Raw genomic sequence first — 13375 nt, 5'->3', positions numbered from 1 at the left:
CCTTGGTGGGTTCGGGGGGTACTGGCTGTAGGTCCAGGGTGAGAAACAATTCCTGGCTGTCGGGAAAACCGGTTTCTCCGCTTGCTTGCTGTGAGCTATCTACAACCTCATCATCATCATCTTCCTTGACCCCAAAACCTGCTTCCGTGTTGCCTCCCTCTCCATTGACGGAGTCAGAGCACACGGTTGGGGTAGTGGTGGGTGAACCCCCTAAAATGGCATGCAGCTCATCATAGAAGCACCCCCTTGGCAGTGCCTGGGCCCTTGATCGCTCTTGCAGCTTCCCCCTCTAATCAGAGACCAGCCCCTCACAGCTAGCCAGCTCCACCCCCATCATGCCCCCACAAGCCATGGGTGGCAGCACCTGGCTCTCCAGCTAGCCATGCAGGGAGAAGTAAGGGGGCTAAAACACAGCCCTCCTAGCACCTTTGTATAAGTGAGAAGTGGGGAAGCCCCTAGAAGTCATGAAGGGGCAAAAGCTCCTCCATAATTTGAGCACCGGGGCCAATCAGAGGAAGGGAAGGTATTGTCAGCAAAACCATTTAAGCTCCAGTTTGCTGAGTCCTTTCTGAATACTTGTTAATCAAGCTCTGTTGGATCAAGTTTTGCCTGTCTAATTATTTTCTATAGCATCTCTCACCACAGTGTCTAAACACTTGTCATCTGCCTCTCTCGTCTTTTGATCCACGTTCTGTCACCATTAGTCTCGCTGAGTAATACTTAACTCTGCAGACAGTCCCATTGCCCCAGCAGCAATACTTACACTGGCAGTTACTCACATGAGTAATTCCACTGCAGTGAATAGGATCATTTATGTAACGGTTTCACAACCTGTCCCACATTAAGGTGGTACTTATTATAGAACTGTTAGATTCTGGTTCTTCCTTCCCTCCCCATCAGTTTTCCTGATGGATTTTATTTACCTTCCACTTTATGGTCAGTGCTTAATTTGTAATGAATGAGCTGCTGGAGCTCAAGCAATTTTTTTTTACTTTCATATCTGACACAGCAAGCCAAGAGGTGCTGGGGCTATGAACTGCCAAGTTTAGAGGTGCCGGGCTCAGCCCTGGCAAGCTCTGACACAAATTAAGCACTGCTTATGGTACGTAGATAAGAGCTTGCACACTTACTTAGTTACCTGTACACATGGATCTGTATAGCTACATTTGGCTAACCTAACTAATTCCAGTCAGGTTGATATTTCTCAAGAGCATATGACTCTTGGAGAAGTATGAAAGAGATGTCTTAAAATACATAGTCAAAAGGGATGCTGTAAGCAAACGTTATTTGACTAACATATCGGTGTTTAAAGCTGAAACTTTTAAAAAGTTAATGATTTTTTGGCATTTCTCTCAGACTGAGCAATGTCACTGTTGGTGGGTAGCAGTCACTGCAGGGGAATGTGTGTGACGTTGTATTCCAGTAGACACAAACAAATATAGGTTTTCGTGGAAGCCTCTGTAAAAAAAAAAAGAAAAAGTTGGCCCCAAGATTGTTTTTTGTTAATGGTGAGCAGGCGGTGTTCCCTTTTCACCTGGAGAAATATACCCCTGTAGTATTCCAAAGAGAAATCAGGAACTGGATCAGTATATGCATAAAATGGTTTTGATTTAGTTGAGATGAAAATCAAACTATAGTGACAATGCTTCTGATAATTACCTGGAGTGAAAAGAATCTTGATGTTTACCAAATATTAAGTGACTAGCACAGCATTTTAATATACTGACTTCTATGGGACTATTCACTATGCGTAAAGACAAGCGCCTGTGCAGAACCGGGGCATAGCTGGCTAACATTGTTTCAGACTGTCTTATCACAGGAGGTCAACTATTTTTTCCTAATAATATTAATAGAATGATTGCATGTACTTTTTGCAGTTCATCAATATCCATTTTATAAGTAGGGGAGGGGAAGGGAGGTCTTCTCATGGACCCTAGATTAAGAGATTAGAGGAAGAAAAGTACCCATCTGCCAACAGCAGGTTTCTAAAGCAAGAGAAACAGCTTTAATTCACTTGATTTCAAAGGGGCTATTTGTAGTATCAGATACTATTCAGCATGAGAAAGGGTATCACATTGTAGCCCTTAGAGAATAATTATAATTCAATATGATTTCTTTAGATCAGACTTTGCTGACTTGAACTCAAGATTGGGGCATTCTGTACATAGTTTACGTTTTAAATGTTATAAAAATGTACAATTATATCATAAAATCTGTATCTCAAAGCAGCATAGAGACTAGTGTGAAGCATTGTGTTTGGAATATAATGTGACTGATTATTTTAAGGCATTCTATTTATCCAATACAGTCCATGGATTTGATTCAATTCTATTTGTAAAGTGTAGTCCAAATTACAGCATGGCATTTCACACTCTTGTCACTTGGTGGCAGCCAAAAACATTTTCTGCTGTAAGTTAGCATGCATAGTTGTGATCATGTGCTGCTACCATTTAACCCATAGACAGAGTTGCCAGAAAAAATACATTATCAGAGTGAGTTACAGGTGGCCTGTACAAGAAAATAAAATTGGGTTGGTGCTTTTTATTTTTCTACAGGGAAGGCCTGAATGGTGTTTGTCAGAAAAACAAAACAAAACAAAAAACGCTGCTTGTTTTTCACATGACAAATGCAGGTCTTCCCTATCCTATGGCAACTGGAGAACCAATTAAATTATGAAGGGATATTTAGCTTGAGTGTTTTTTCTCTCTCATTTTTTTGTTTTTAAAAAGCATGAGAGAGTTTACAATACTTATCATCTGAGATTTAAGGTTTAAAAAAATCTAAGGTCTTACTTTTACACTATAAAGCCTAAATAAAAAAGCCCAAGCTTAGTCTAAAATAAATGTACAGTACTGGTCACCCCATCTCTAAAAAGGTCGTTGCAGAACTAGAGGGGGGTTCAAAAATGGATGAAAAGAATGATCAAAGTCATATGAAGAGAGACTGAAAAGACTGGGAGTGCTTAGCTCAGAAAAGAGACACATAAGAAGGGACATGATAATGTGGTTGAGAGAAAGTAGATGAGGAACTTCCACTTTCCCTGTTTCATAACACAAGAACCGGAAAGCATGCAATGAAATTAAAAGGTGAGAACTGAAAACTGATCAAAGGAAATAGATTTCCACATAGCATGTGATTAAACTGTGGAACTCACTGCACAAGAAGTTGTTGAGGCCAATTTAACAAGATTCAAAAAGGGAGTAGACATTTATATGGATATCTAGAACACCCAAAGTAATAATTAATTATAACAAAAATGTTAGAAAAGATACTATAACTTGTGCTTTATAGTTTAAAAAACAATCTCTAACTATCAGGATGAGACCTATGGTTCGGGGTAGATTGTCCCACATCTGCTAATGCAGGATTCTTATGCCTTCTTCTGAAGCACCTGTACTGGCCACTGTTGGAAACAAGACACTGGACTAGATGGACTTCTGTCAGACCTAGTGTGTCAATTCCTATTTTTAAAAAATAATTCTTTGCAAGACACCTTTTGTGCATGAGTCAAGCAGCAGTAATAGCCAATATTACCTGCTTTTGTTAGAAAATTGAATTATTCTTTTAGTCTTTTTCCCAGAAGCCAGGGCCCTTCTTTCTGAATATTGCACATGTATGTATGACTGGAAATATGAAAGATTTTTATGTTAATGTCTGAACAGCATTTTAAAGTTGAGTCTTTATATAAGGGCTCAGTGCACTTGTGGATTGATACCAGATACTTCAGTCCTACTCCCAATATTAAATGCCATATGGTTGCTCAGGCCACTAGAGAGAGAATTTTTTGTTTGTTTTGTTGTGTTTTCTTCTTAGTTACAGTGGAACAAGTTGTGTGCTTCTGGGACAAATGTAAGGCCATTGCCCTCTGTGTTTCTCCCTGCACCTCAACCCTCCTCTTTTGCAGCATCGCTCACTGAGTGTAAATGCAATGAGGTGCCTGTCTACATTAGAGAAATTGGCTCTGGTGTAATTACACAGATGTAGTTCAAAATCTTGATATACATAAGCTTCATTGATGTAAAGTAGAGCTTACAACAGTGCAACTTTATCCAGTATCCAGTATTTCTCTAATGTGGACAGGGCCTTTGATTTTGTTTCCCTCTGTTTAAAAAAAAGATGTTTGACCTCATCGATTTCTTTACTTTTTTATTCAGTGCTACTTATGTGTATTGAAACCTTGTGAATGACAATAAGGAATTTGAAAATACTGAGGAAAATCTACATTATTTGTTCTCTCATTTATTAACCCAGTGACCTTTTAAAGCTTTTTTTCTCCCAAAGCAACTAACGCTGTCTGTTAAGAATCAGTACCAGTTCTCTGTTTTGGAGTATTTATTGTGTCATTCACCAATATGGAATGCTCAAAAACTCCCATTTTTACAGAGGTTTTACTGAGCACAGAATTTGGCCCATGGTTTTTAGTATAATCTCACAAGATCCTGAAACGTGGAGTTTTGAAGACTGCAAAGATAGGAAAATTTCTGCTGAATGTAAGTCCTGAAGGGCTGGCAACCATTTTATAGGTGGTGTTCATATATCTGAGCTTTATACTAGTTTTAGTTCATAAATGTGACTTTTTTTTTCTTTTGTAGGTTCTGTCAGACTTGCATACTGGGAGGTATGACCTAACCAGACCAGGATGAGCAAGTCTTCTTCACAGCACACAGATTCTTGGGGGAAAATACAGTATTGATCTCACAAAATGGAAACTAACTCAAATGTAAAAATGAAATAATGGTGGATAGCAGGTTTTTGTGGTGGGGGTTGCATGTGATTGTTAGCGGTATTGGACCCCCAGTTCAGCAGAGCAGGTAAACACGTGCTTAAGTTGACTCTTATTCATCAAAACACTTGTGAGGTCAAAGCCCATTCAAGCCAATTGAAAGACTACCATTTACTTCAATGTGCTTTGGATGAGGCCCTTAACCAGATGCTTTAAACATGTGCTGAAGTCCCCACTGATTCCAATGGAACATCAACCCATGCTTAAAACTAAAGCACCTACTAACATGGTTTGCTGACCAAGGATGGACCTGTGAATCTGGGCCTGAGAGAGAAGATAATGCACTGGGTTAGGGAAACATATTTATCTGTTCAAAATCTGCAACAGGTTAATATATGTTATGCAATGAGTTGAATCATTTATAAGAAAAATGCAGGTGCAATAAGGAAAATGTAACGTGTAGTGAAATGCTGGCCCCATTGAAGTCAATGGGAGCTTTGCCATTGACTTAGCAGGGTCAGCATTTCAACCATAGCAAATAACATGACCTTATTAGGTGGAATGTTGTCAGAATGACACAAAGCATCTTGAAATGTGACTGTCCTTTTTCAACAAAGCAATGAGAAGTAACTGTCTTGGTTTCTGGAAAATACGTTCTTACGCTAATTCCAAGTAATATTTGGCTGTGTAGTGGTTTATTTCCTTTTCAAAAGCTGCAGGTCATGTACAAATGAGCCTTTTCCACTTCGAGTCATGTATAAACAAGGCTTTTCCTCTTCAAGGTAATAGATGATTTTAGTTCTGAGGAAGATGTTCTGATATTGCAATGTAACTTACAACTGTTATGTTTAGAATCCTACTGTCTAGTTACCTACTACATTAATTACTAGATTTTTTTTTATTGGAATGGCACATCCTTTCTTTAGTGATTTGCTGAAGTGTACCTGGACCATCGCTTGATTATTCTCATGAAATATTTTTCCATTCATGTTTTTGACTGAGTGTGCATTAGATTTTTTTAAATATGTCAATGTGAAAGTAGCCAATTCACATAAAAATAAAACAGGAATAGGAAATCACCCCAAATAAAAATGGCAAAAAATGTGTGTACAATGTAATAACTCTTGCACAGCTCTAGTTGTAAGGTTTGTATTATCTCAGTCATCAGGCAAATATCCTGACTCCTGAGGGTAAAGGGTAATTCCCTCCAGGCAAGTGATGTCATAAATAATTGTCAAAACAGTAGGCTGCAGCACAAATTTGTCAGTCACTGCTATCAAATGAAGAAGAGCAATAACATCAAAACCAATAAGGAGAATCCAGCCAAAGAGAAAAAAAAACAACTTATGGTAGCTGAGGAAAATCAAACTTAAAAGTATGTCACAGTTGCTTTGTTGTTTGCTTGTCAAAAAAATTGACAAGTCCCACTACCTTGTGTGTCACTAGTGATCAAAGCACTAATGGCAGCTGAAATGGCCATGGGGATCAAATGATCAAAGCAGCTGAAATGGCATGGTGAATAGGTCTAGTATCAACTTTGCCAGCATGTTACAGTAAATGTGTTTAACCCAGTATATAAAATAGCAGTATACAGTAAATCAAAGCCAAAAATAAATGTATTAATTAAAACAAGTGTCTGGAGCTTAACAATAGAACAGCTAGAAATTGGCATTCTTTTTATAAAAGGTGCAAAAATCCAAGCTTGGGTTAATTAAATGCCAGTAAAGGTACAAAGAGACAAGATGAGTGAGGTACTATCTTTTATTGGACTAACTTCTGTTGGTGACAGAGACAAAAAGATAGTACCTCACCCACTTTGTCTCTCTAATATCCTGGGACTGATACAGCTACAACAACACTGCATATAGTAAAGGTACAAACAAATTAATGGCTATGGCCAATATACACTTCATAGATGGAATACCTGTTGAAATCACTGAGAGTTTAATATGCTGAGGGATTGCAGGATCATGCTCCAATTTGTAGAATACAAAGGTAGCAGATCATCAGCATTCTGTACTTCCAGGTCCAAATTCTGCCTTCCACACCACAGTAGGGTTACATGTATGGATATGAGGACAGGATGTGGCTTTTGCTGTTTACTGCAGTGATTTAGTTTATAGCTGACATGTTCTACTGGAGTTTGAGTTGCTTGATCTCAGCACTAATGTTGCCATTAATGCTAACTGCCTTGGAAACATGGCTCTTTCCCCCCAGTGAGTTCACTTGCATTGCAGCAAAAAAATGTCCACAGGCTTAGGAACACTTTCCTCGCCACAAACGTGTCAGTTCTTCTGAGATATGTGGTGTTATTATTTAAAACTTCATTTTTTAATTCTATATTCACTCAGTGTTTCTTTACCCCGGTGCCTCATTCCTATATCTTATCCTTTTGTTAAAAAACACATTTCCAAGTTTTACAGCCTGGGTCGCTCAGCTACAGTGAAGTACCTCCCTAGTTTCTTTGCCATTCTTTAATAGTTCTTTGGTAGACAACATCATCATTCTGCACTGAGAGAACAGGAGCACTGCTTCATTCAGGAGATTCTGGCCAACTCCCCTGGACAAGCCAGTTGGCAATGTGCCTACCTTTCCACAGCACGTTAGCTGAGCTATTTAATAACTGTGCCCTGCCCTGCTTGTCTAGGGTCCATGAATACACACCTGTTTTTGTACTATCAGTTGTTTCAGCAGCAAGCTCCATCTACTAACCACCTGACAAGATCATGAGGAATAATTTGTTTTTCATGCTGTCCTAAGGAACAGGAAACTGGGGAGAGCAAACATTCTGAGACCACATTTGCATAGTATTTCAGGAATCAGTAGACTTACCTTGGATGAATGAACGTCTTTAAATTACACATTTTTCTCAGTGCTTGTTTCTTTGTTGTAGTCTTCTTTAAGACAGTTGGAAAATCTGCCTGTAGATCATATGTACAGGCAATCTGTACTGGGTAGTTCTCTTAAGTAGCTGGTAGTACAGTGGTTATAATGGGAGACAGAGTTAGGATTCTTGGTTTATATTGTTTGAATTTTTCCCACTGGCTCGCTTATGATCTGGAGATAGTCATCTAATGTATCTGTACCTCAGTTTCCTCCAGCTGCACATTACCTATCACAAAGATGTTGTAAGCAGAGATGGGCAAAGAATGTAAAGAAAGTATTTAAACATTCTTTAGTCTAGAACCCATGAGTCACTCTGAGAATGGATGTACAACCCCTTTCATTTGCTGTCATGAACATTCATGCAATCCAAATTTTATTTTCACGGGAAAAAAGATCATCAATCCTTAAACTAATATGTTTTGACACTGGTAATGTTCCATCAGCTAACTTGAAAGCTCCTTGAAAAACTCAGAGTTGCAAAGATGTTTTGGGCAAAGGAGCTGGAAGGACAAAAGTTTATCCAAATAAAATGAGCTCTAGCAGTACATTTTGAGCTCTTCAGGGAAAGACACATTATAAGTGTAAAGTATTATACATGTCATGCCCCATAAAGCAGACATTAAAGGCATTAAAGGAAAATGGAAAGCACATTATACAGTGTGTCACTATAGTTAAATACTTTTTATTACTTTTTAAATTATAATTTTCAAGTGATTTAATGTTTTTTTCTACACTTTCTACTTCTCATTTACTCAGTGAAGTGTATGCAAAATGCTACCTCAGAGCTGCCTAAGACTCGAATATGTGCCTTACCTTTTTCTAATCAAAATGAATAGTCACAGGCATTGGCACTTATACAAAAATTAGGGGGAGGTTGATTTTAGTTTTTAAATGCTATTCTCTTCAGGCTATTTCTCTTAAGGATTTCACTGTGGTTGTGGGCTTCTCATTCTAGGGAGAGTTGAATTCACTCTTGCAAACACTTAAACACTTTGAGTAAATGTATTCACACATGTCATCAGTGGTGAGCTGGAGCCGGTTCGCCCCGGTTCACTAGAATCGGTTGTTAAATTTAGAAGCCCTTTTAGAACTGGTTGTCCAACAAGGGAGAACTGGTTCTAAAAGGGCTTCTAAATTTAACAACTGGCCAAAAGTGGTGCCTTAGGTGCCGACTCCTTGGGTGCTCCAGGGCTGGAGCACCCACAGGGAAAATTTGATGGGTGCAGAGCACCCACGGGCAGCTCCCTGCCCCGCCCCACGCCCAGCCCCAGCTCACCTCTGCTCCGCCTCCGTCCCTGAATGTGCCGCTTCACGCTCAGGCCCAGGGAGGCAGAGGCAGAGGTGAGCTGGGGGGGGGGGGCACGAGGAGGGCCGCCCGCGCCGCTGCAAGTAACCGGGGGGGGGGGGGCAGCAGGGGAACCACTCCCCGCCCCAGCTCACCTCCGCCTCCCTGTGCCTGAGCGCAAAGCCGGCCGCCTGCTTCTCAGCCCCCTGGCTTCCCGCACGAACAGCTGATTCGCAGGAAGCCAGGGGCGGAGAAGCAGAGAAGGGTGGCGCATTCAGGGGAGGAGGCAGCGCAGAGGTGAGGTGAGCTGGGGTCGGGCACGGGGAGCTGCTGGTGGGTGCTCTGCACCCACCAAATTTTCCCCCTGGGTGCTCCAGCCCTGGACCACCCACGGAGTCGGTGCCTAAGGTGCCACTTTTGATGTGATTGGTGGGGGGAGCGGCCGCTCCCCCTGTTCCCCCTGTAGCTACGCTCCCCCACCCCTAGGAGGCAGAGGGACCTGCCAGATGCTTCCTGGGGAGCTGCCCCAGGTAAGTACTGCCGAGACTCCCCAACTCTTCCCCCAGCAGTTCCCTCTGGCTCTTAGGGGCGGGGTGGGCACCCACTACGGTGGCCCACGAGACCCTCCTGCCCAGTTCTGGGGACAGTCAGGTGACAGGGGAGGGGGGTGGATGGGGCAGGGGTTGGGAGGGCATCAAGGAACACGGGGGGTTGGATGGGCAGGAGTCCCTGGGGGGTGGGGGTGGGCCACGACCCTCTTGTGGTGTGAGGAGGGAACTGGTTGTTAAGATTTTGGCAGCTCATCAATGCATGTCGTCCTATTGAAATCATATGCTTAAGTAGATGCAGGACCAGATCAGTAGCAAACAGTTTCTGAACTGCATTTCCTCACCCAGGTCAATGAGTTCCTTTTGTGAAACTGTCTCTTGGACATGAGATGACTTGGCAAGAGCTTGTTTCACAACAGATGGTTGCAGGGTGTGCATATTGCAAAATACTTCAAAAGTGTTTTGAATTCACACTAAAACATGATCCTTTCATCCAGCTGCATATTGGGATTTAGGCAGGATTAAGAAAAGCATAAGAATAAATGCAAAAATATATATGGCTATGGGAGACAGGGAGATTATGCTTTTTTTAGGGGTGGGTATCCTTTAAAAAGGTATGGTGACATGCAGCAGGAATTACTATACTACTTTACAACCTAGAGTAGAAATAGGTTGCTAGTGATCCAAATGAGCTGTGGACAAACTGTATTAAATAACATAATGTGATTACAAGATAGCAGAGGTTCGTATTTGTAGTATCTAGTATAAAATGTAAGGTTTCAGAGTAACAGCCGTGTTAGTCTGTATTCGCAAAAGGAAAAGGAGTACTTGTGGCACTTTAGAGACTAACCAATTTATTTGAGCATAAGCTTTCGTGAGCTACAGGTGCATCCGATGAAGTGAGCTGTAGCTCACGAAAGCTTATGCTCAAATAAATTGGTTAGTCTCTAAGGTGCCACAAGTACTCCTTTTCTTTTTATAAAATGTAAGATACTCCTGAAACTGTATAATGGTATAACTGGGCATTTATGATTAAATCTAAGGTACTTTGCTATCAGAGGATGAAAGAAAGAGGATGGCAAGAGATGGAGTATCTCTGTGCACGTTAAGAGGCTAAGATTGTGTTTCCATGCTAAAATATTATTATTCAGTGATTTAATTCAGTGAATTTAAACTTCAGTGATAAAAATTTTCTCTGAGATTAACACTGACAATAACTTCATGACAAGAGAAAATTATATTTTAAATTATGCACATGCAAACTTTATAAATCAGCAGATCCAGACAACTTGCATCCAAGAGTTTTAAAAGAGTTGTTTGAGGAGCTTGCTGTACCGTTAATGCTGATTTTCAATGTCCTGGAACTTTGCGAAAGTTCCAGAAGACAGGAAGAAAGCTAAAATTGTGACAATTTTTAAAAAAGAGTCAATGGGATGACCTGCGTAATTACAGGCCCGTCAGCCTGACATTGATCACAGGTAAGATAATGGAGCGGCTGATATTGGACTCAATTAATAAAGAATTAAAGGAGGACACTGTAATTAAAATAGATCTGTAATAACTTGATATCTTTTTTTGATGACATTGCAAGTTTGGTTGATAATGGTAATAGTGTTGATGTAACCTACTTAGACTTCTGTAAGGAATTTGAGTTGGTATTGCACAACATTTTGGTTAAAAAATTAGAATGATACAAAATTTACATGGGACACATTAAATGGATTAATAAGTGACTAACTGATAGGTCTCAAAATGTAATTGTAAATAGAGAATCAGCACTAAGTGGATGTGTTTCCAGTGGGGTCGTGAAGGGATCAGTTCTTGGTCCTACCCTAGTTAACATTTTTATCAATGACCTGGAAGAAAATATAACATCATCACTGATAAAATTTGCAGATGACACAAAAATTGGGGGCATGGTAAATAATGAAGAGGACAGGTCACTGATTCAGAGTGAGCTGGATTGCTTGGTAAACTGGGTGCAAGCAAACAGGACTGGGGCTCTATCCTGGGAAGCAGTGACTTTGAAAAAGGTTTGGGGGTCGGTGGATAATCAGCTGAACAGGAGCTCCCAATATGACACTATAGCCAAAAGAATTAATGCAATCCTGGGATGAATAAACAGGGGAATCTCAAGTAGGAGAAGAGAGGTTATTTTACCTCTATATTTAGCACTGGTGCAACTACTCCTGCAATACTGTGTCCAGTTCTGGAACCCATAATTCAAAAAGGATGTTAACAAATTGGAAAGGGTTCAAAGAATGATTAACAAATAATAAAACATGTCATACAGTGCTAGCCTCAAACTAATTAGCTTAACAAAGAGAAGGTTAAGGGGTGACTTGGTTACAGTCTATCAGTATCTACATGTGGAACATACATTTGATAATGGGCTCTTCAATCTAGCAGAGAAAGGTATAACATGAAACAAAAGACTGGAAATAAGGTGTAAATTTTTGACAGTGAGGATACTTAATCATTGGAACAATTTACAAAGGATCATGGTGGACGCCTCATCACTGACAAAAATGGATATTTTTCTCTAAAAGATATACTCTAGGATTTATTTTGGAGAAGTTCTATGGCAGTGGTACCCAAACTTTTCCTGTCACGCTCCCCCTTACCAGTAATGGAATCTGTCCACACTCCCCATTCATTACAGCACAGATGGCTCAGCAGAGGAGCTTGGGCTGAAGGTGAGTTGGTGGCAGAAGCGGGGATGTGGGAGGAGCTGGGGCTAGAGGTGGAGCTGACCTGGAGGCAGAAAGGGAATGACAGCAGAGCTGGTCTGGGGGTGGAGCGGAGCTGCGCCTGGGGCTGGAGCTGAGCTAGAGGCAGAGCAGGGCTGGGTGGTGCTCCCTCCCTTCCCCCCAGTGTGGGCTAGCCCACTGCACACACCCCAAACCAGGCTCACCCTACAGTTTGGGGACCACTGCTCTAGGTTCTGTGTTATATAGGAGGTCAGACTAGATCAGTGGTTCTCAAACTTCTTTTTCGTGGACCACTTGAAAATTGCTGAGGGTCTTGGCGGACCACTTAATGATCTTTCCAAATGCTGTTTGTACCATTAGCTAACTATTGTAAAGTGCTTTGGATAAAAGTGCTATATAAAAAAACCCTTAATAATAATTAACATTTTTTTGTTCTACAAATAAAAGCACACAACTCATATTTTAATATCCGTAATCTTACCTTTCTAATGTGATGGATGTGCCCTCTCTCCTCCAAAGCAGCAGCCCCTGAGCTGGAGTTTGGAAGGAGGGGGGTCTTTCTCCCACCACAGTAGTCACAGAGCTGAGGCTGGGAAGGAGGGCTGTCTCTCCCCGGCAGCGGCAGCCCTGGAGCTGGGGAAAGTCATCTCTGGCTGCTGCAGTTCTGCACATCCCAAATTCCCCCCAGTCCCCTCTTCTCACCCCACTGCCCCCTCCCATCTACCACCTATTCCCCCCAAGGCCACCACTTCACCTTACATGTGCGTCTTCTCCATGGTCTATGCACCTAATTAGTGGAGCCACGCCTGCGCAGCTCCACTAATTAGGTGGGTGGCCCTTCGTTCTCTCGTGTGCGGCTGCCCAGGTGCGCACCTTAGAGGGAACTATCCATGAACTACCTGAATGGAGCTCGCAAGCCACTGGTGGTCCACGGACCACAGTTTGAGAACCTCAGGACTAGATGATCACAAGGTTCCCCTCTGGACTTGGAATCTATGAATTTATGAAAATGAAAGTTTATTGCCTTCATGAACCAAGACATTGTTACCCAAATTAAACACAAGGCCACGAAAAGTCTTGCCAAATCAGTCATCTTCAATGTGAAGGAAAACAAAAATAACATAGATAAATTCAGGGACAAGAAATGTTTTACTTTCTTGTATTCAGTTCTAAATGTGCAATAAAAAGATTACAATGCTGCACAATTCAGCCTTGGCTATTG

The sequence above is a fragment of the Chelonia mydas genome, chromosome 6 (assembly GCF_015237465.2).
Source record: "Chelonia mydas isolate rCheMyd1 chromosome 6, rCheMyd1.pri.v2, whole genome shotgun sequence".
Taxonomy (NCBI): Eukaryota; Metazoa; Chordata; order Testudines; family Cheloniidae; genus Chelonia; species Chelonia mydas.
This window is presented reverse-complemented; position numbering follows the sequence as displayed.